The sequence below is a fragment of the Schistocerca piceifrons genome, chromosome 8 (assembly GCF_021461385.2).
Source record: "Schistocerca piceifrons isolate TAMUIC-IGC-003096 chromosome 8, iqSchPice1.1, whole genome shotgun sequence".
Lineage (NCBI taxonomy): Eukaryota > Metazoa > Arthropoda > Insecta > Orthoptera > Acrididae > Schistocerca > Schistocerca piceifrons.
Window position 1 is genome coordinate 288,331,899 of NC_060145.1, and position 24,705 is coordinate 288,356,603.

The following is a 24,705-nucleotide window of genomic DNA, read 5'->3' on the forward strand; positions in this document are numbered from 1 at the left end:
ATTTCTGATCCCGCAAATGGAAAAATAAAAGGGTTATACCATCACTCTGATCTTAAATAGTATCATGCTACAGAATAAGTCAAAAGGAAAGCTTTATAATGGCAAGAGAAGGTTAGCCGCTAGTGACTAAGTGACAACTGATTTGACTCCGAAAAAAAAATGCTTAGAATAAATTACACGACAGTGAGTTTATTTTGTTATACAGCAGAGAATTTAAAATATGTTATCCTGAGCCATAATTTAAGTACAGACAAGCTGATAAATAATTTTAAAAAATCTTGTTTAACAAAGAAAGTGATCAACTCCAAGAACTCTAGTTTTAAGATTTAGTTTTAAGGAGATAATATTTATGAGAGAAAAATGAAATATAAAACGAAGGATGTGCCTAACAAGCCGGCTTCTGCTATATGAAATGCTAAAGAAGTGAAAATAAAACATAGTATGTAAGAAATTTTTTTTTAAGTTCAAGGAGCAATGATCGAGAAACGAAATTTATTTTTGTCAAGGACAAGGGTAGCTTGACAATTATTGGTTCCTGATCCCACTGAAAAGGAAAACAAGTAACTAGTTTCTAAGTCAGCTATGTCTAGATTAAGTTCTAATGTACATAGAAATCTGGAACAGGTTCATCTCTGCATTAAAATAACGTAATGTTTACGAAGCATATGAGTTACTTGTAAGTACCAACATGACCACGAAAGCGCTATCCCTCAGCTATATAAACAAAGTAGCATTAATTGTAATTGCAATACGCAGATCAGATACATTCAAAGCCATAAGTGAAATAAATACCAAGTATAAGAGCGTAAGTGGCAAGGACAAAGCAATGATGACTTAAGGTCATATATAGAGGTCAATGCAGTGTAGCGCAAGCAGGCGTCAAGGCGAGAATAAAATGACAATGAAACAGCCGGCAAAACAACGCAACTAGTTCTTAATTGGAGCACGTACGCAGACGTACGGCGCAAAGGAAAATTAATTTCTAAGTCATAAGGAACAAGGAGTTTTTTGCTATATTTCTTCTTCTATGTACTATTATATCTATGTCTTTCTTCTGAATTTGTGTAAATACCCTAACCCGCCTAAACCTGTCCCGTAGACTTGACGTCACAGATTGAGAAATGCGGTTAACGTGGAAGGCTGGTTTGGCATACGATTTTCAGAAGGAAACGTGTGAACGAAATCGGGAAAAGATAGTTTTGAAATGTCTTTATTTTTCCTTTTAAAGTCAATCCGAGACGCAAACCGAGATCGCGATAAGGAATTTGAATATTTTCTTGACTGGCTTTCTGTTCTCATGTGAGAGGGCGATCAAATGTGACTGATTGATCCTCACATCTAGTAAAAAGAGAATTTTTGTTGAAAAGATGGTGATAACTTTAATCTAATCTAATCTAATCTAATGAATAGAAAGAACGATTCAAATAAATTAAAATAATAATAATAATAATAATAATTGCTAACAGATCGGAGAAACTAATGTGTTGTGACTGTGAACTAAAAGCATAATTAGTCTTAGAGAAAGATGATGAATAATGTAAAGCGAAATGTTAAGATAGTTACCAACAAAGGAACAGAAATTGAAATGGAAATGACAATCAAAGCTCTCAATTAGCAAGCTTAAAAGTGAGACTAACTATTTGATTATAAACTGTAAATAAAAATTTGTGTACATAGTAGTGTATAAGTGAAGACTTAAAATGCTGTGGAAATCTGCCACTGACACGAAGCAATGCGTCGTTGTTATAAGTAAGTGGTAATTTCATTCACGATGAAGATAAAAAGTGTTAAACGTGCAGATAGGCCGACGGACAGTGATAGTCCGGTTGTGTAACCGAAGGTGGTGATGTGATTACGTGCAGTGCATCGGAAGCCAAGTGTGTTAGCTGCTTTGCAAAGTGCGAGCGCTAGCCTACCTTAAAATCTTCAAAATCGGCTGGAAAATGTGGAGGCAGGGATGGTTTCAATGGAGTCTCTGTTCCTGGTAATCCTCGTCCCTCCGCACCAGCTCAGCAAACCACAAAATACCACAACACCATCGACGCAACGTGTTTACTGAACCGTGCGCGGAAAAGCTGAAATACCGCGAGGAGGCTAGTGAGCGCCTCGAGTTCCGATTCAGCTCTAACAATCAGCCTGTGCCAACGTCCATCGACGCAACAAATGCGTTAAATTTAAAGTGATGTACTAACACAGCACTCGCGCTGCAGTTCGACGAAACGGACTTTCCATGAAAGCCGCTCCCGAAATAAAAGACTCTTATATGAGTTCACAACATATCACTTATATCCCGCAGGCCGGTGTGGCCGTGCGGTCTAGCCGCTTCAGTCTGGAACCGCGTGACCGCTCCGGTCGCAGGTTCGAATTCTGCCTCGGGCATGGATGTGTGTGATGTCCTTAGGTTAGTTAGGTTTAAGTAGTTCTAAGTTCTAGGGGACTGATGACCATAGATGTTAAGTCCCATAGTGCTCCGAGCCATTTGAACCATTTTTTTGTTATATCCCGTGAATGAAATGCGATCAGTCAAACCACACGCGAATAGTGACAAAGTCAAATTCCTATGAATCACAAGTCCTAAAATTAGATTTAAGCTTAGTTCTTAAACTGATGGGTATTTATATTTTTTGTTAGATGTAACGTGTGTACGTAACGTGCGAGTGAGACTCGCCCGCCAGAGCTGATGAAAAGTTTTCTATTCGGAGAACGCAAAGTAGCGATCCAACCTCTCATGGGATAAGCTTCACCAGGAGAAGAATCAAATTTTAACTTACCTGTCAAATACACAAACAATGAAAGCGTAAAAATCATGACAACTAGTGAGCAATGGAAAATGGAAACATGTGAGAAATTCCATGTGTGAAAATTATATGTGTATAAAAATGGACACGTGTGAGAAATTCCATGTGTGACAATTATGTGTATATAAAAAGATGAATCCTATGTGTTTTCTTTCAGGAGCAAAGAGCCTATGAGCTCTGGACAATAACTTGAGGCCACAAAGATGGTCGTTATGAACTCTGTAAAAAAAAGGACTGTAATGAGTATAATGTCCATTGTAAACTTCGTAGATTTACTGTCTCGGTTTTTAAATTTTTTGTGTATCTTTACCTTAAGAACTGTCTTTGTCAATGAATGTGAGATCACCATATTTGTGTAATCCCAATAACCAAATGACAGGAATACTGTGTTTGATCAATGTAAATCTGTAAATTACTCAATCCCATAATGTTAACGGCGACATGTGAATCTTGGTAATCTCCTTGATTTCCAAGATTCCCATGGAAGGCAATGCAACATTATGTGATTGCCTTATCATTTTAAATCATTCACTAATCGAGCAGTCCCTCGGCAACAGCTACAGTTAGCAAATAATGTTGCGAGAATGTAAAAGGTGAACGACCTGTGATGTAACGTGTTTATTGCCGAAGCGCCTTCAGAGATGCACTGAGTTACTGACTTTGAAAACCACGGCGCGAAAATCGGACAGAAGAAGAACACTTTTACACATTCTTTTGATGTACGAGATATTCTAGAGGAACAGTTACTCATTTTTTCTCTTGTCTCTTGTAACTTGTGTCGGACGCGCATGTCTTGCCGCCGTATTATTATCGTTAAAAATAATATTATTTTGGTGTAAAGTAAAAGTGCAATACTAAAAGTGCAATACTGCATAGCAGTAGATTTATTGTGCGGCGTGTATGTGAAAACGTCAAAGGAATTATTTTTATTACGAGAAGAGAAGTGCCAGTCAAAACGGCATCCATGTTAAATCTTTCATTGCAGTGTAAGTTCATCTATTAATTGCCATAAATTCAGATTTAAATGGAATTGGTGTATGGACTATTTATTTAATATAGAATCTATGTCTCACTCCTTCATGAAGTTATTTAATTTTCTTTATGTTTCTGCCAAATAGAGAGTTCACAGTCACGAATTCTTTCGTCGAAATCGGACGGAAGTTGTATGCGGCGAAATATTTTCTCCGCGCCATATTCTACTGGTAAATGCATGATAAACTACGGTCCCTTAGGAAATTCATGTTGAGCTATCCACAAATAATTATATTTCGAATAGGCATTTACTCTCCTCTGCAATGCAACTTCAGACTGATCAGACGATCCAACAAGAACGGTCGGCGTTCGCAAATATATTTCCATCGCTGATTATAGCTACAGCAGAAAAGTAAACATATTGTTATAATTAACGACTACGAACGGGGACATTTATAACTGTATGTTTATGTATACACATTACGTAAACATATCGTTATAACACACATTTCATAATTCTTAAAGTACGATTCTTGGTTTCCAACATCCTTTTCCACAAATCAGAGTCCCTAACCACTACTCATTATTCATATACATATAAACACGTAATCACATTCCTCATTTATGGTACCATCACCTTACTGATCATAAACATACCTCAACAGCATAATACACATCGTCATCGTAATAATAACATCATAACAGATCAATCACATCTCAAAATCGTCGCAGCTTCTTTCAATAATTTCAAGACCTTCAATAAAATCATCTACCTCAAACGTACTCCAAAAATCATGCTCCCTTACCAAATACGACATTCAAAGCTCTCATAGTATCACAATGGTTCCGAAAAAGTATGAACAGTTCACACAGTGCAGACAAAATACAATTTCATAAGTGTGACGTTATCCAACTGTGCAATTGCGTAAACATGTGTCACTGACGTAAAAAGAAAAACTTGTTTTTCTGTCAAATAATCAGATAGCTGTGTAATTCTGTGTTAGAGAAATATGGTACCGATGTGTAAAACTGTATAAGCTAATACCATATTACCTAAGGCTCCTTGTGCTTGCCAAACACATGATACAAAAGGAAGCGTGTACCCCCCTGAGGATTAATGTATTTATACCCTCAGGTGTTACAGATTACAGCAATGGAATGAAATGTATCACGGAAAACTTTCTTTGTAATTCAAAAATCTTTAAAAATAAATGTTTTAAGTACAAAATTAATCACTCAAATACGTGTACTGCCGCGCTAAATTGTGCGTCTTTTTGTAACATAATCTCTGTCATTACTGAATGGTAAAAAACGTGCCAAGTGTCGTAATTATCGTTGTCCGTAAGCAAAGTTCTGTGGAAGTCAATGTACTTACCTCGTAATAAACAAAGCGAAATGCTATGCGTATAGATATCGTAGTTATTACGTACAATTCCGTGATCAAGAAAGCACTACACTGTAACGTATTGTTGTGCTACAAAAAAAGGCTGTCTCATTGTAGCTATACCACAAAAGTTACTACTAAAACATGTTTTACTTTCCAGAAGAATTCAGAAAAACTGTGCAGATATAAAGCAGATACAGCACAAAAGCACATTAGTAGCGTCGTGATGTAATCGTGTAGCTGTCAAAGAAACCAAATACTAAGTCATCTTTAATCTCACAGAAAGTACTTCAAATAAAGAATGTCTTTTCAAGTAAACCAAAATGTTGCATTAAAATCTCATTATCAGTATATGTTCTAAGTATGTAAGCCTTATAGTCGTTACGTAATCGTGCAACTAACAAGCAAGAATGTATACACACAGTAACACTGTAACCTCTGTTCACTATCACAATGCAGTGGTAATTACTCTCTAAATATGTTCCCTAGGTTCTAGATTGGATAGTTAGCTTCAAAACATTGTTGCATGATAACAGTTTCTAAGTGTGACAACGCGTACTAGTAGCGTGAAGTGAAAAATTTTATGGCAAAGAGTAAGTTAAAAAGCAGATTATCTTTCAATAAACGGTTTTACATGTGAAATATGGTGCAATCCTTTACTCTTCCTAGTACGCAGAGTTTCAACTTCAACGCAGTTATCATGTGGAATACGTCGGATTCTGTAAGGTCCATTGTAAATCAGAAAGAATTTGTGACTCAAGTGTTTCTTCTTATGTGACAATGAATGAGCTTCCATGAGAACTTTGTGACCAATATATAATTTCTTTGCATTTGCTTTACTGTACAGTTTTCTCCTTTTGTCTGCTGCAGATTTTATATTTTTAGTAGCCAAATCAATTATGTCTTTGTGTCGAAGTTTAGGTGTATTCGGGAAAGGTACAAGCTCTCTGATTCTGTTCGGTGGTTCTTCATTCTTCAGTAGAAGAATAGGTGGTAAAGCAGTGGAGTCATGAAGCATTTCATTCAGCACATTTTGAAATAAGTGTAAATATCTGTCCCAATGTTGGTGCTTTCTGTGACAATAAAGTCTGCAAAGCTTATTGATTTCTTTCATAATCCGTACAGACGGGTTACAGCGTGGTGAGTACAATGAAATAAAAACAGGTTTGATTTTATGGTTCCGAAGCATGCGTGACCAAACAGCAGATCTGAATTGCGGACCGTTATCTGAAATGACTTTACTAACGTGTCCAACTTCACGTAAGAAATTTTTAACAAAGGCGTTGGATACAGACCGTCCAGTGGCTTTACGTAACGGAGTGAAAGAAACAAATTTTGAAGTAAGTTCAACACGAACTAGAACGTACGAAAATCCATTCGATGTTCTGACAAGGGGTCCCAAGAGATCAACAGCAGCAAATTCTTTTAATTTAGAAGGAATGATAGAAAACAAAGGAGCACGATGTGAGATGGTAGATGGTTTAGCTTTTTGACAAAGTTTACAAATAGACAAGACTCTTCGAATTCTCTTTTCCATATTGTTAAAATAACAAGTCGTCCGAAGAATATGATAACATTTTATTGGACCAAAATGAGCGTAGCTGAAATGAATGTACCATATGAGCTTATTAACAAAATCGTCAGGAATGCAAAGTACCCATAGCCTGTCCAACAGTGCAGCGTTTGAAGAGTATGTGGTTTCTAACCAGATAATAATGCCGAATCTGAGTGTGTGTCTTTTCATGCCATTTACTTTTGATATCTTTCCAAATCGGATCTTTATCTTGTTCATGAGCAATGTCCTTTAAAGATATGGTGATGGAGTTTTCAAAGGCGACTTTCTGAATGTAAAGAATACTGAAATTTTTCTCGAGGTTGCCTTCTGTGTTACTTTTCTCAAGGCCAGCCGGTGCGCGTGGCAGTGCGTCCGCAACAATGTTCTCCTTCCCGGGAATCTAGACTATTGTGAAGTGGAGTTCTTGCAGAAATAATGCCCAACGTTTTAACCTGTCATGATTTAATTTTGAAGACATAAGAAATTGTGATGAAAGATGATCACTGTATACTTTTACGCGCTTACCAGAAAGAAAGAAACGGAATTTGTTAAATGTCCAAACGATAGCTAAAGCTTCTAATTCAGTAACGGAATATTTTTTTCAGATTTTGTTAGCACTGGGCTAGCAAAAGCAATGGTTTTCTGAACAGTAGTGTCATTTTCTATGGTTTCTTCAAATAAATGGGCACCAAGATCGACTTTAGAAGAATCCGTGCTAAGGCAGAAATTTTGTGACAGATCTGGATGAGCTAGTATTGGCGCGTTAAGTAGCGCTTCTTTCAAAGAATTGAATTCCAACTGTGCTTGTTCGTCCCAGTTCCAAATAGTATTTTTTCCAGTGAGAGAACAAAGTTTTGGTGTAACTAGAATTTGCATATTCAGAAAACGCCGGTAAAAATTTACGAGACCTCACCTTTGACCTACCGAATTCAGACTTTTCCAAGTTAACTGTAATTCCAGATTCTGCAAAAATACGTAACACACTGTTGAGGATGCGATTATGTTGTTCCCATGACGCTTCTGCTATCAGAATATCGTCCACATATAAGGTGATGTGACGTTTTAAGAAATCAGGTAATATGGAATTTAGCCCGCGAATGAACGCTGCCGAAGAAATGTTAAAACCAAAAGGAAGTTTCCGAAATAGATAAGAAACGCCGAAACAAAGAAAAGCTGTGTATTTTCTACATTCTGGATGAAGTTCGATCTGATAAACGCTGGATCTGAGATCAATAGAAGACAACACTTTAACACCATTAAAATTTTGAAGAAGTTCTTCCATCGTTTGCGGCCTGTCTGTTTCAGGAATGATGATAGTATTGATTTGTCTCGAATCTAAGACAAGCCTGATCGATCCATTTTTCTTCTCAACAAAATGTAAGGGATTGTTGTATGAGCTTAATGCAGTCACAATAATGCCCTCGTCAAACATAGATTGCATTTCTGTTCTAACACGGTCCCTATAATGTGCTGGAATTATGTATGGTCTAACACAAAATTTAGTATGCTCACGAACACGAAATTGGTATTGAAATCCCTTGATTGTTCCTGTTTTGTGAGTAAAAACTGTGGAATGTGCTTGTAAAATCTCAAAAAGATCCTGCCTATCAGTGTCATTACAATTCTCAATTGTTTGAATTTTATTCTGAATTAACTCATTAGGATCAAATATGCCGTGGATATCATCCCTGTCAGTACTTGCAGAGTGATTGTTAGTGTCTAGTTCCGTCGAAAATTCCGAACTGTTGTCTAACAGAAGGTAAAGCCGATTAATTTCCTCATCATGGTTTGAGAGCCAATCTTCAAATTTCAAATCTATTGACTTACCTTCTTTCTCTAAACTTATTTCAGCATCGTGTAAGTTTAAGATTGCTTTGTATTCATTCAAAAAGTCTACTCCCAATATAATTTCAGTCGACAATAATGGAACAATAACAAAGTTCATAGAGTATCTGTGGCTTTGACAAAAGAATTCTATGTTTGTTTGTTGGCGTACATCTACACTTTTTCCAACGATCGCACCTTGTAATGTAATATTACATAACGGAAGTGTGGGGCAATCGTTCGATTTGTTGCATTTGCTAAAGGCTGTTTCAGTAATTACTGAAATGGGACTGCCAGAGTCAAGTACTGCCGTAAATTTTACGTCATTTACTGTAATGTGAATCACAGGATATGCAATGTTGTTATGTTTTTCGTCGTGTTCCTGGAGTAAGATGTCCCTAATGTCTTACATTTTTACGTAATTACTAGCCACGGCAGCTAGGTCAGCTTCATAAGTACGTTTCGTGGCTGCCAGCGGTGTGGGTCATTGCCTACTGTCTCTTTGTTGGCGCGCGTCGTTATTGGGATTTGGAGATCTAACTTCTACAAATTCACCTTGTCGAGAGGCCCCTGCCCTGTTTGAATCCCGCCAGTTCTGATGAAATTCAGGTCTGTCGTTTTGTCGGTAGTTTACATAGCTTCTTTTTTGTCGGTCATGTGGTGGAGAATGTCTCCCTGAATCGTAACTGGGCGGTGGACTGTTGCGTCTGACGCTATTCTGTCTCCCTTGATAATAATTATTTGGTTCCCATATTGTCAGTTTCTCTGGTTGTCTCTGTGATAGTCATTACCACGGAGAGGTGATCTTTCCCTGTAATTATTACTACTCTGCCAACGGTTGTCATACAGGGGGTATCTGTTTTGGTCACGATTTACGTTGTAAGAATAGCCTTGTCGTGTCCAGTTATTATTTCTGTCATCGCGGAATTGTAACGGATGTGACCTGTAATTGTTGGGTTCCTGTTTTCGCGTTCCGCGATTGTCAGTGTCAATTTCCAATTCTTGTAAGAGTCCCTGAAAAGCTTCAATGTCGTCTTTGCAACGTCCTGCCAAAATAATATGTCGTAAATGTTCAGGCAATTTGATTAAACAAATGCGGATGAGTTCTGAGGGGCTGTATGGGTTTGACAAATACTGATTCTTGTGCAACATGTCTTCAAAATGTTTCACAAGACTGGAAAATTCAGATTGTTCGAAATGTTTCATCATTATGATGCTATATTTTACTCGGTCTTGTGTAGCTTGAGACCAATATGCTGACGGCATGATAAAATTCTCCTTCACTGTGACGATCGTGAATGACCGATCGCATTCTTACAGCTGGTTCGTTCTCTAAATAGCCACACATAAATTCTAATCTTTGCTCTAATGGCCAGTTGGGAGGAAAACAATGAGAGAATTGATGGAGCCACGCTTGTGGATGAATGTCGTTGCCAGAATTCTTAAATGTTTTGAATTTACGTGTAGTAATGAACAGCTTATAGTCAAAATCATCGTGTCGGCGAGTCGCATATCAGTCATTGTTACGTCGTGTCGGCGGTTCCATCTCAAAATTCGGTGCACCTTGCCAATTTCTTTCATTATTTCCGAAATGGCCTGTGTTATTGTTTTGTGGCTTTTCCGTATTTCTAAGTCCCTCTTCCCGTGTTGGAGGGCGAGTGTCCTCTGACATATGTAATTTTTGTATTACTTGTGCCAACTGATCTTGTACTTCCCGGATTTCTCTTTTGTGTTGCGTATTAATTTGATTCTGATTTTGTTCGAATTTCCTAATTTGTTCGTACTCTTCTTTATCATTAAAGACTACCGGTCTTGTGTCATTCAGATTATCATCTACCTTCGTAGATAAATTATTTAGCTGATCCGAAAGTTCGACTACTTTCTCTGATAATGAGCTAATTTCCTCCATGTGTCTTTCTGAACCAATTTTCAGAGTATCTACTGTGGCCTGTAAGTTTTCCTGAGTTTTTGCAAAACCTGAATCTACAGTATTTGCGAGATTGTGTCCTGCCATTTCGGATTCCTGAGGCGAGCTGTTGCCGACCGATCGATCGATAATGCTTTCCTGTTCACTAATTGTTTCACTGTCTACGCCATTATTTGCCGCCCGCTCCATTTCCCTATGAACAGTTACCTAATTACCACTTTGAATGTCTATTAATTCATTACACAGTGGTGCTTATAAGCTACGCTCGTAGACACTAATATTTCTCAGTTTACTTTGGAGCCTAGTGTTACGTTTTTCACACGCCATTATTCTCACAATATTTCACACGATAACACAGAAAAGCACAATTTGAAGAGCAAAGTAAGAAAACACATTAACATAGCACTGAAAATTATATCTAGTTAATTGCAAGCGCAGCTGCGAAATACTTGGTGCAAATCTACATGCATGCCAAAACTGTTTTACTGTACAACAATGAAAGACTGCAACTACAGAGGAGATTCCCTCTATAATTACGAGCTAGCAATAAACATTAGCTACAATAATTACACAAACTACTAGAAAAAATCAGAAGATTCCAGTGAGGTATCCTCGGCTAAGGGTCGACATATGATACGTCCCCTTAGAAAACTTAGTGAATAACTGTGCTGATAAACCTCTTACATTATTTACTTTTCAGACAGCTGAGCAAAACTGAACGTACTCAGACATTTCGCTCTTTACCTATTCTGGTCAACACTAAAATGACACACAATATTTTTAGCGCAACGCAATCTGACTTTCAATAATCCCTACAAAAGAATGGCCCTGACTAACATTAACCTATACCTTTCACAAATCACTTATCTCACAAAAATCTTCGTTACTCGAACTACTGCAATACAGCGAGCGCCACTACTGCCAGCTAAATAAAAGATTCAAACTACTGAAGGCACTAACTACTGATAGGCATAGTTAGCAATTGAAAGATTTTGATAGAGAACAAACAATGTATTTACCTTAATAGTGTTCAAAAGTCATAATATCTGTAACAGTTCATGACATCCAGTCTTACAAATTTACTGACTCTGATGGACATACGTCCAGATCATCCGCTCTCAAAACTCCACCATTTCTCTCCCCACATTCACCACTGCTGGCGGCTCACCTCCAACTGCGCAACGCTACGCGCTGTTGACAGCCGACTGCCCAACACTACAACGGCGAATATTACTCCAACAATGCAAACCAACTACAGCCTTCACACAGCACAGTCAGTGATTTTCATATAGAGCACTACATGGCATTACCAACATAATTACTCCAACAATGCAAACCAACCACAGCCTTCACACAGCACAGTCAGTGATTTTCATATAGAGCGCTACATGGTGTTACCAACATAAAAACCTAAACAGCCTACTTACAAATGTAACAACAACAATCAAAATTTGTGTTGGATCGGGACTGGAACCCGAATTTGTGGCTTATCGCGAGCGGTCGCCTTACCATTTGGCCATCCGTAGGCAACTCAACGGCCAGGAACAAACTTCCTTACGTCGTCAACTATCCTTTACAACCTGTATTCGCATGTCCATTATGCATGTTCCCGTAGAGGGGAGATATTTTACTTGAAAGTCGCCTGCCCGTTGTCGGCGGATAAATAAGATATTGAAGTGCCTGTGTTATTCTAAATTACGATGCAAATTTTCTTTGGACATGCACGTAAAAGATTTATTTTATTACCTTGCTTAGAGCAGTTTACTTCTTCTCCACTTTTATTTTGTTTCTGTAAGGATAGGCCTATAATTATTTGTATTTTAAGAAAAATAGAAAAGTAAATCCCACGAGATTGGCAAAATTTGTGACGAATGTTTTCCTGTATATAGATAAAACAAAACTCATAAAATATGGCAAATTTGTAACAAAATTATATGTGTGTAAAAGATAAGGTCTACCCATCGTTGTGACAAATTCAGCTCTAGTTTCCCTGTGTTAATTTCATGTCCCTACATTGTTCTGAGCTGGAGGTAGCTTTGTAAAATTTAATATTCCGTATTCCGAAAACTTCGATACACATAAAACTTTATTTCTGTCAGGATTAAGGGTAAGGTTACAAGATTCCAGATATCTGAAAATTAAATGTCGCAGTTAATATTTGTATTACTTATGTTACAAAAAGTGTTAAAAGTGTCACACAGTTGCCCATTTTTGCGATTAATGAATAAACAGTGAGGAAATTTTTTTCGTTAAATCACAGTTATCCATCTCATTTAGGATCTGAGGAATGGATTACAATATATCAGTTCTTTTGTACATATGTACGAGAAATAGTCCTTGAATTTTAACTAACACCTTGTAGCGTTGCTCTTGGGGGACGAAAATAAAAAGAATTGTTACTTTTTTTTAATGTCGAAAAAGTGAAAAGTTTGGTGGGCCACTTGGCAACAGAATCAGGGATTGATTACGCTATTATAATAACATACGTTGACCATTGTAGTCATACCTGGTTCAACACTAAGGGACCAGACGATTTATAGACTTTAAAAGAAATGCAACACTACACAAAAAAGTTGGTTCAGAAATAATAGGAAAACGATAATGTTCCTTCTGCCTCATGCTGCGTTCGGCCCATCAGCGTGATCGTAATTTCTGGTGATGAGGTAACACAAAAATAATTATCATTCAGGTAAATAAGGAGATGGAATCATCAAGGTTAATTTACGAAAATAAGCACACTTATCTTTAACACACGTTTTTTTTAATGCTACGTACCTTTTCATATTAAATTACAATAGATGACCATTGTGGTTAAATACTTTATACATAACAGTCAAAATGTCCTCTTGATGCTGTCTGTTCGTAATCAGTTGCAAGAAACTATATGTTTTTCTGATTAAAAAAATAACATTTAGCATATTCACTCAATATTTTCACATAGAATATAAAATACAGTTGCGGAACGCAGCAACTCCGCGTCCGCCTTTCATAGAATACAAACAGTAAAAGGTGAGACGCCAAAAGCCTCATTTGTCTTGAAACAACAGAACTCTTTTTTATACCATTAATCGATACATGTACATAGAGATTTACAGGCACCGCGCAAGAACGGCAAAGATAAAGAATAATAGATTCTGTCGCTGCCATGCGATGGTTCATTTCTTTTACTTTACAATTGTTCGATAACTTTAGGCCATCAGGCGTTTACTATTGAGCGTATATTAATGTTTGTGAGGCGAAAATCACTAATATTACACTGCCTCCCATCAGGAGGGAAGGAATACTGAAGGTATTACTTTCATCCTCATGCCCATTGGAATATTTGTAATTTTCGGGTGTAACATACAGGTTATTAAAAGTTTCATTTCACATTCATTCCATAATAAAAGAATTAACGTTTCAATTTGTAATTACTGACCGTGGATCATTGTGAATTTGTTCTGTTTTTTTCTATGAGTGTTTGCATGGATTCAGTCTTTCTGGATGATTCTTAAAATTAAGGCTATAAGCACACATATTTACAAAATTTATAAGGAAATAGAGTCACACTTCATTTTTCATCGTTGCAAAAGTAATTTGACTATGGTGACGAATGTCAGTCAACTCCTTATGGTTCACCACCTGATTATATGCAAAGCAACAGTCCTGTTGAGCCCCGAGTGGGGAAAATAAATGATCCGCCCACAATTGTGATTTTAATGCAAGAGGAAAGTGTGATTAAGCATCGAACTTTTCCTGTTTTTCATCCGCAGAAGCGAGAAATACACCCCATCGTGTTCCTAAAGAATTTTTCCGGCATATTTCCCAGGAGCTGGACAGACAGACAGCGTATTCAGTTCGTCACTGGCTGTATTTCTGGTGATGCAGCATTATGGGGAACGGAAATGGTAGACACGTGTAGGAATTATAAAGAGTTTGAGAAAATGTTCTTGGCAAAATTTTGGAGTAATGGGGTACAGTAGAGATTAAGGAAGGAGATGTATAGTGCGGAAATTTTCAATGAGAAGCGTGGAAGTCTCCGGCGATACTTTGAGAAGTATCTAGCAAAAATTAAATTCTGGGATTCTCCGATTTCTTCCAAGGACGCAATTATGATTCTCAAAAGCAAACTCCCTGTGTCAATTAGAGAGAAACTAGTAAATGTGTCCGAAGAAGACACGGATGTATTCCTTTCTATGCTGGATTCCTTAGAATTAATTAGCGAGGATGTGCGTTCCAAGGTTGGCAGCGGCAAATCCTTCCCTGGCAGCCAGCAGAATGCATCGCACGCGGACAGCAATGCACTGAAGGAGAGAGCGAGCTACTGCGATTGGTGGTACCAACTTGCCAGCCGTTATGAAAACACAAACGGCAATAATTTTAAATGGAAGCAGAAAACCAATTACAGTAGTCAGCAGAGATACCACCCAATTTACAACCACTAGGTACAAATCAGTACGGAAACCCACCCTTTAATTCTGCGCCTGAGCAGCATGGAAATTCTCCACAAACTAGTGGTAATTTTTCAAATGGGCCAGTGTACAATCAGAGTTATAGGTCGAAAAATAGCAAGTGGCATGGGCAAGGCGGAGGCCACCCAGCACATCAGAACAACTTTTCACAGGACCGCGGAACAATTTTCAAACGGTATCAAATGCGAACTTTCCTTCACAAGGAAATGGTTCTGCCGGCAACCAAAAGATCGGGCGACAGCAGCCGTCTCAAGTATTCTATTCACAAGTGAATGCACCCAGTGGATTTTACCCCTTTACACCGGCATTTGTACCACATAACCAGCACCAATATGAAACGGAACAAACACTTAAGGCTATGAATGACAAACAGGTTAAACATCCTGCGGAAAATTAGAGGCAGCGCCTTTCAGCCTCCTAGAGGTCGCTGCTGGTTCCAGTGGGGGCACTAACGAATACTCTGATTCTGAGTATGTTAATGCGATACGGTACGACCATGAGACCGACTTACGAGATGACCTTGCACGTGACAAAGAAGCTCAAGACATTAACGACATTTATGATGAACAGGTCCAGGCTTCGATTAAGATTTCTATTGCCAACATTCCTTTCACAGCCGTTGTTGATACAGGAGCAAACATCAATGTCATGTCACCATGTCTCTTCAGACAGGTGTCTTCTGTTTCAAAAGTTTTATCTTTGCCGATTCAGGGCTGCTCCATATCGGGAGCGATTGGTCCATTGAAACAGAGAGTTAGTTTACAGACACAGCCTCAACTGCAGATAGAATCTGTTTCGGTTTCCTGCCTCTTGCGTACTGGAAATTTCCTTGTGTGAACTGTTAATGATAAGTATTGTGTTGAACAGCGCACGGACTTCATGGTAACAGCTACTACACGTAAACTTTAAGTATTAAATGCTATGTATGGAAAAATTGTTTATAGTGATGGACATGAACTGATATTTCTTCAACAAGCTGAAGCAGGAAATTAAGGTTGCAGAAAGAATTTCAATTTAGCTTTAAGTTAGTATAAAAAAAATGTGCTTGCGAGGTGATTGCCAGGATCTATATAAATATGTAAAGGTGAGAAATGGAGGAGGATGCGTAAATAAGCACTTCTCTCAAGGTACAAGAAGATTTATAGATTTATTTTTAGTAATGTAAGTACTTGAAGTTCTCTTGAAAAGCCCAAATTACCTGCCTAAAAAAAGGTACATGTTCAAACAGTCCAGACAGTGGACAGGAGTAGAAGAAATAGCTTAAAGTTCAGTTAAAACGTGCTGTTAAATGGAAAAACAAGTGGTAACCCACACGTGTTCACGCAAGGAGACAATAAGCTGTAGTAAACTAAGTTAGGTGAAATACAGTACAAATAGAGGCAAACCATGAAGCATCAATAATCTAGCGTAAGTACTCCACGAGGCCATTAATTGCTATGAAAGTAAACTATTTCCCTTTGATCTGAGCCCAATGTAAAGAGTATATGAGGAATGTTAGCTGACGAATTGATTTCAGTAGGATCAAGGTACTAAATAACCACACAGCAAGTCCCCTGTATCATAAATAAGTCCATGTAAAGATCTTCAGAAGATTTGTAGTGTAATCTAGCGACCATTCAATACCCTAATTGAAGGCTAATCTAAAGAACAAGCAATGCAGTGATATTTTAACTTAATACTGACTATAACCAGAGTAAGACGTAGAAGTAGTAAAGCATGCTGTAATGAAAGAGGTTGAAATTTATATATGTGCCTATGTTTATTATGATAATTTTATTTACATGCAGATTTTATTGCAAAAATGTCTCCTAAGACACTCCTCTTACGAAATCCATTTTCCTTGTGCCCGTTACTTTTGATCCTGGTTCATTAACCCAGACCAAGGGTCGACTTGTAAAAGGCACGTGTGCTTCGAGGCAAAGCAGTGCTTATGAGAAATGAGACACGTAGCGTGATGAACTTCGCTAGCTTTGGTAATGTTTGTTATGGACCGGTTGCGCAAACCCAGTGAACTGTCGGTAATTCCATTCATGCGAAAAATAGTAGACACGCGTTACCCTATTTTTTTTTAAACAAAGAACGATTGCTGAGTACATGAAGCGAAGAGGGAGACCTATTGTTATCCAGTCTGCCCTCAAATATAAAAAAAATTAGCAAGCACAAAGGAAAGCACAAAAAAAAAGGATTCAGCGTTAAATGCGTACTCGTTAAGTAGTAATGCTGCGTTGCAGTAGAAAATGATCTTGGGTGCACTAAAGAATAAATGCAACGAGTATTGCGAAACCCGTAGTTTTCATAATGAGGAGATGAGCCCTTAAAAGAAAGTTTGAAAGAATATTTTTAGGTTCACTAGTGAAAGTAAACCTTGAGATATAAAGAGTCCATTCATAAAGCAGTTGTTCACTGGACTTAACAAAAGGAGTGACCATTAATTGTAAATATTAGCTCGTAAGTGATCTTTTGTAAATAGTAGAATATAAGTCTTTCTGTACCAATGGAGGAAACCTGCAAAATTGATTGTTTTGTAAATGAACTCTATCGGCGAAGGAACTAAGCACGAATGCTGTGTGAAGATGCACACTAAAGTGCGACGTGCATAATAAAAATAACTGTTCACTGTATATTAGTGGTAGTGTTGTACTGCAAGTGTAAAAAGAAGTCAAGGTTACGACAACAGGTGCAATGCAAAGTTCAGTGTTGTTCTAAGTGCAGCGACTGCTAAGACATTCGTCGTCACTTACCTGTGAGCCTCATGGGAGGCAGTTGACAGAGAAGTATGGAGGCAGCTTCAGTGTCCCGCTCCTCCGATGGAAAACGCGCGCGTGGTGTTTGTATCGATGCACTCGTGTGATACGAAGTTCACAAAAAAAAAGGAGCAATCGACGACCAGCAGCTCTGTTACAGCCTGAGCGCGAACGGATACTGAGTATTGGAGCTCACGCAACACTGTGCAGCCGCTGTGAGTGGCTGACGTGTGGGTGACGAAACAATCCAAACTTTAAACTGCTAACCGCCATGACTTCAATCGTACATACTGGAGGAAAGACATTTGCACACTTGTGTGACTACATTTTCATACGTAAATTAAGCAATTTTCTTGAGTTGAAGTTAAGATAAGTGAGAAGTAGATTGTTAGATTACTCAGGCCTTAAAGCCATTAATACTGGCACTCCTGAACACTGCTCAAATGAATTATAATCCTGCCTCTTGATGGACAAAGAAAATGAATGTGCACTATAGGAAGACCCTAAACTCCAGACCAGTCCCGATCCTTAACAAATGTATCCAATAGGTTGGAAGTTATACTAATAATTTTCCACTTCTTCTGTTCCATATTGTAAATAAAAACCCGGGAAGCCACTTGAATTCCTGGCACCACAGTGGAAGGGGGACAGATGTACTGCATGATGAACGCCGTAGACAGCTAACACAGAAAGTGAAAGTATCACGAAATGTAGTGCTACGTTCTTAAACTGTAATTAAACCACAATGAGTCAACAGATGCTCGAACATTGTCCACTCTAGTTTAGTGAAAATAAGCACTCACTGTACTCATGTATTAGTTGTTAAGCTCAAGAGAAAGTAATTTCTGAATTCTATCCCCTGAAATGCGAAATGAACGTTCACTTATTGTTATAAGCAAGTATGGACCAAACTTAAATATGCACATAAATGTTAATCTTGGTGTTATGGAATGAAGTGACTGATGAACAAAGAATGAAAAACTTAATTTTGAAAAATGATAAATAACTGATACATGTTTTTAAATGTAATTTCAATTTATGTACGTAGTACGCCAGTAACATTATGTAAATGTCACACCAAAAATCACGAATATCTCATGAGAACGTGAGGATCGAGCTAATCCTTCGGCATTCCCTCTCTCCTCGTGGGAGGCAATGTGATATTCGCTATTTTTGACTTCATTAAAACAGCAAATACGAGTAGTTAATACTTTCAGCCAGAAGGCAAATACTTGTTTATAAATAATGATTAATGTATAATAAGGCGTCGCATAGCGACGGTGGAATTTTCTAATGATGTAATTCGTCGTCTTTGGGCGGCAATAAAAACAGAAAAATACGGATAGATATACGATCCTTCACTATTTTGTTCGCTGGAGAACAAATGAAGCCTTGAGCGCTAAAGACTTGTACTGTTTTTCTCAAGTAAGACGGACGCAGATTTGTGGCAGTCTGGTCTAATTTTTACTAAATGTGTAAAAACGTGTTATGTCTAAATTTGAGTGAAGTGTAAAGAACTGTTATAACTTACCGTGACGACGCACGAGCGACTCAAAGAAGACAATGGCTATATATAAAAGAACGCTCAATGGATATGATACGGACATAAAAATCTACCGTCAGTGTAGTACTAAGCTTAAGGTACGATATATGTTTTAGTTATAATAAATATTTGTTCTGGGAATACTGAATCATTTAGCAGTGCTCATTCCTATTATCTCCTCAGTATTATTTTCATTTTAATTATGCATTTTGCTAATATTATAGACACCAAGATCAGCAGGCCAATGTGCGTGTTACATTGATAAAAAGAAAACTGTTTTATCGTCTTCTTGCATCAGCTTTAATATTGAATTACCCTTTTGTGTGATGTTACAGTTGTTTTTGCGCCCTTAAGAACTTTCTGGTCCCTTAGGAAATTGTTTTGTCATAACAATAACTTCACAACCGGGTATGATCGTATCTACGATCATGAAGTAATTAGAAAGACGATAACGCAATTTCTTAGTCAATAGCACGCTAGTTGTGACTGCCTCAAGCCACGCGAAACTGCAAGTAAAAACTATTCACATCTCATAATGCAATATTTTATGACAATGGTCAATCCATGATTCTTACGCCAATTGTGATTGATAAAACAGTAAGCTAAATCTCAATTTCCAACTTTCCATTGAATAACAACATCACTTTTATTTTGTAACATCACAACCTCCAGAAAATAGAGAAACATAATTAATTTCTTGTTATCACGTACCGGTTGGTTATAATTAAACTGACTATGCTCTGAGTGCTGTAGTGCAGGCTATATACATCTCAGGATCCTGACACATTATTCGTGTGTTCATTAATCGGTGCGATCGTAGAGTATGCTGAAAAAAATAGTAGTTCCACTTTCTGCCACCATGTGAAAATATGACGCTGTAAGCAGTCAGAATGTGAAATGTTCCTGTTTTGACGTCAGTATGCTGTTTGTCGCTTGGCGACGCGTGTTGATTTCTTTTGTGAAGTGACTGATGGTGTAAACGCTCAAGAAGGTTAATATTTTTTAAACGAAGCGCAATGTCTTCTGAGTAGAAAGACCGTGCACTGCTGGTAAAGTTGTTTTATCAGAACGGTAGAAATAGCAGCACCGCATGTAGTAGGAGTAGAAATCGTCATAAGTAGGAGAGTAAGGAAGAGATTCAGTTACTGTGAACAGTTGAGTGATAGTGTTGTTCCCATCAAGATCGAAGGCAAACCAGCGTCAACAACAATAGTTCAGGTACATATGCCGATGCCGCTGTTGAAATTATCTTATACTCGTCTGACGAAAACCGTTAAATTCTTTCCATTTCACGTCACTGACCCCCCCGCCCCATTGTATCTATACTCATATATTTTATTTCCCTTTTGATATTTTCTAGCTTCCCTACCACGTTCAAAGTTCTGACATTCCACCTTCCGATTCGTAAAAGATCACCTTTTCGATGGCAATTGAACATTTTTCTTATGATTGTCTCCCCCTTGTCAGCTCCCTCCCGGATATCCAAATGACGGCCTAATACATTTTTCTTATGATTGTCTCCCCCTTGTCAGCTTCCTCCCGGATATCAGAATGACGGCCTAATACGGTGTCTTTTTCCAATGGAGAGATCATTACGACACTTATTTTCAATTGCTGGTCACATGTTCTGTTGTTACACATTATCCGTCTTTAATTCAATGGTTTTCATCGCCTTCTGCACCCTCATGCTGTTGATCATTTCCAAATCTTTCTTTCGCCTTACTTGGCTCTACGGAAGAACGGAGTATCTAATGTAATCCGAGTCCGCAGCTCGTGGTCGTGCGGTAGCGTTCTCGCTTCCCGCGCCCGGGTTCCCGGGTTCGATTCCCGGCGGGTTCAGGGATTTTCTCTGCCTCGTGATGACTGGGTGTTGTGTGATGTCCTTAGGTTAGTTAGGTTTAAGTAGTTCGAAGTTCTAGGGGACGGATGACCATCGATGTTAAGTCCCATAGTGCTCAGAGCCATTTGAACCATTTTTTTAATGTAATCCGAAACTGGATGCATACGGTGCCTTTGCGGCATTACACTGGGGACGTCACCGAGAAACCATTTTTCTCTCACAACTCAAGTCCAAGCACAACTTTGACATTGTGAGTCTAATGCACTGCCTCTTCTTTGATGACGAAAATACGGCGCGATTGACAAAGATGTGCAAATATTTTACTATGTTATTCTACAAGTAAATCTAAAGAAAAAAGTTCATATAAACATATGTCTGCAAATGTTTAGTTAGGGAGCTACGGCTAATAAAAGACTTTGCCTGAAATTCAGCATCTTCGCTAATATGAAGCCATCGCAAAACTGTATAAGGGTAAAGCAAAGCACGGTTTCCATTTAACTTGTTGTTTTTGATCTGGCGAATCTAACAAAACATGTCCCAGACGTGTATCTACAGTAGTTTTCCAGAACATCCAGAGAAGCAAAGAAGTAATTTCGTAAAGTTTTTAATTTACTAACTGCTTGGCCCAATTTTTTTTTAAATTCCAGACAATTGCACAAAGTTTTCAACAGTAGTTTTAGATAATTTAACTTTGGAAAAATGATGGTAATAACGTTAACTGAAACTGTATGAATGTGTCAGTTAATCTGCTTTTATTAATATCATAGCACATGTGAATTCATGTTAAACCGGAAAAACCAAAACAGTGTACATACAGTTTTACAATACATTCACAATAAATGTCCAAAAATGTCTCCACTGAGTTCAGTTCTTTCAGCGGCATGTGTTTGAACAGATTTTGTTGCTCGTTTCAGTTTCACAGGGTTGTTCTTAATTTCGTCTGTTGCATTCATAATGCGAGCAATTAGTGCCTCACATGTATTGACTTTGTCCTCATAAAATATGTCTGTCATCGATCCCTATCCACAAAAATCCACTGATGTGGCCACAGACGAGTAGCACCACGATCAATCCATTTCTGGGGAAAATGATCATTTAAATATGTAGTAACGGTGTTGGTGAAATGTTGAGGAACGCCGTCATGTTGAAAATACATTTGCAATCGCGTAGCAAGTGGAACATCTTCGAGCAAGCGGGACATTTCTTCTTGAAGGAACTGTAGGTACGTCTCGCCGGTTAGACGCCGTGGGAAAATAAATGGTCCAATAAAATGTGTGTTGATTATACTGTACCACACTACACATTTATGCTAAACTACTGTTGGAATTTGCGTTGCACTGTTGCATGTGGGTTTGCTTCAGACCATACGTGCTTGTTATGTAAATTGTTTATACAATCTTGAGTAAACTGTGCCTCATCAGTAAATAAAATGTATTTGTGCTACTGCCGATTGTATTTAACCAGTTGCACAACACCAAGCGAAGGGCAGGACCTCCCAGATGTAAATGACGCACTTTTTCTTTATGGTAAGGATACAGATTATTGTACTTCAGTGTACGCCATACTTTGGATTGTGAAATGCCTAATCGTTGAGAGAAACGTCGTGTACTGGTACACGGACTACGTTGAACAGCATCCATAATATCCTCATCATCGTCTTTACGTATCGAGCGCTCATATTGATTATGAACTCTGGGTAGAGCACCTGTCTCCCGTAACATTCGAAATACTCCACTAATGGTTCGTGCATTCGGAATCCTCCAAGATGGATAACATACGCGATACTCGTTAACTGCAGCCACAGCATTACCGTCACAGTTGCCATAAATAAACACTATATCGGTCTATTCCTCTGCCATAAATTTGAAAGGCATCACTATTTCATAAATAATCTACGAACTACAACAGTTACTATGTGGTTTCACTTAAATACACTGTTGTTATTATGTTCTTTCACTGAGCAATACGGAAAACTAATCATACAATGGAGGCTTTCACGACCGGATGGTACTGTTGTTGATAATTCTTCCGGGTTATATGACCGTGGTCCATGTAATACTTCTATTCCTAATGTTTCGTCCAATACTACGTTGGACGTCCTCAGAGGTATGGCAGGTGTTGTTGAGTCCTTCGGCAGGAAGTATCGGGAACAGATCTAACTGGCCACAGGAGAATGAATCTTAACATACATACACATTTCATAGGGCCACGTGCCATCTGCACGAGCAATTTTCATGTTGTTGCCGGCCGCGGTGGTCTAGCGGTTCTACGGTCGCAGGTTCGAATCCTGCCTCGGGCATGGATGTGTGTGATGTCCTTAGGTTAGTTAGGTTTAAGTATTTCTAAGTTCTAGGGGACTGATGACCACAGATGTTAAGTGCTCAGAGCCATTTGAACCATTTTTTGAATTTTCGTGTTGACAAATAGCAACATGATCTTTTGACATGTGAGGTAACACACGAGGACGCAGAATGTCCGTAACATAACGTTGTGCCTGTAGATTTCCCTGAATCATTATGAGCCATGGCCTGAAGTCATACCTGGTGACCCCCTGTGCCATGGGGCCAGAAGTAACGGCGCGGTACCTCCATAAAACACTTTAAGGACGGGACCCTTCCCAGGTCGCTGACATACTTGCTGACGAGGTCATCCGAGATAGTGCAGAACCACCATTTATCACAGAATGCAATGCGATGTCATTCGTCAGCAGTCCTTGCCTCCTGATCAAGTAGCACTCCGTTTTCAGGCCACAAGTGATCCATCGGGATAATCCGACCGCTGTAACATCCTCCGCTGAGGATGTAGATAAGAGGGGCGTGTGGTCAGCACACCACTCTCCCAATCGTTAGGATGGTTTTCTTTAACCGGAGCCGCTACTATTCGGTCGAGTAGTTCCTCAATTTGCATCACGAGGCTGGGTGTACTCCGAAAAATGGCAACAGCACATGGCGGCCCTGATGGTCATCCATCCAAGTGCCGGCCACGCTCGACAGCGCTTAACTTCGGTGATCTGATGGGAACCGGTGTATCCACTGCGGCAAGGCCGTTGCCACTCCTGGTCATGGCAACACTAAAAATGAAACCGTCTGTCTAGTGATGTTAATACCAGCCTACACATGGAATGGTAATTCCCAAGTCTGGGTGCCATGAGTCTCTGACCAATGATGCAGGGTGCTACAGAATGTTGCAGGAAGTCTGTTACTTTTTCTCGGATGTCGCAGATGGGAAGGGATTACGATTTTCTTGGTGCACATTATTGACATCCTCCCTGTTGATGATGAGAGATGGTCAACAGAAGCTTGACGACGTGTATGCTGTCCAACATTGGGCCACTGTCACACCTGACTACCCAAAAAATCTGGATACTGCACGGTTCGACCACTCGGACAGGTGGAGACCCACAACGAAGTCCCTTTCAGACTCTATGATGACAAGGCTGTCTCACAGCAGTACGTGGCATCTCCGTGTCTTTCACACAACATCTGATGTTGTTCACAGGTCTTACGTACCCTATAAGGCCTGTTAACAACAGTGAACACCAACTACACTTACGTATTGTGATGGCCGTTCTAACTGTCACAGAGAACTGTAACTCTGATTTGCATATCTGTCGATGATGCGTACATGTGCAAAGTCACATTGGGATCCTACCGTGTCTTCCGCGGGG

General features: G+C 38.8%; 1 pseudogene; it reads right to left on the minus strand.

The window, feature by feature from the left end:
* Positions 1–23,971: 23,971 nt before the first annotated feature.
* Positions 23,972–24,089, minus strand: LOC124712598 (annotated as a pseudogene).
* Between the last annotated feature and the right edge of the window lie 616 nt (positions 24,090–24,705).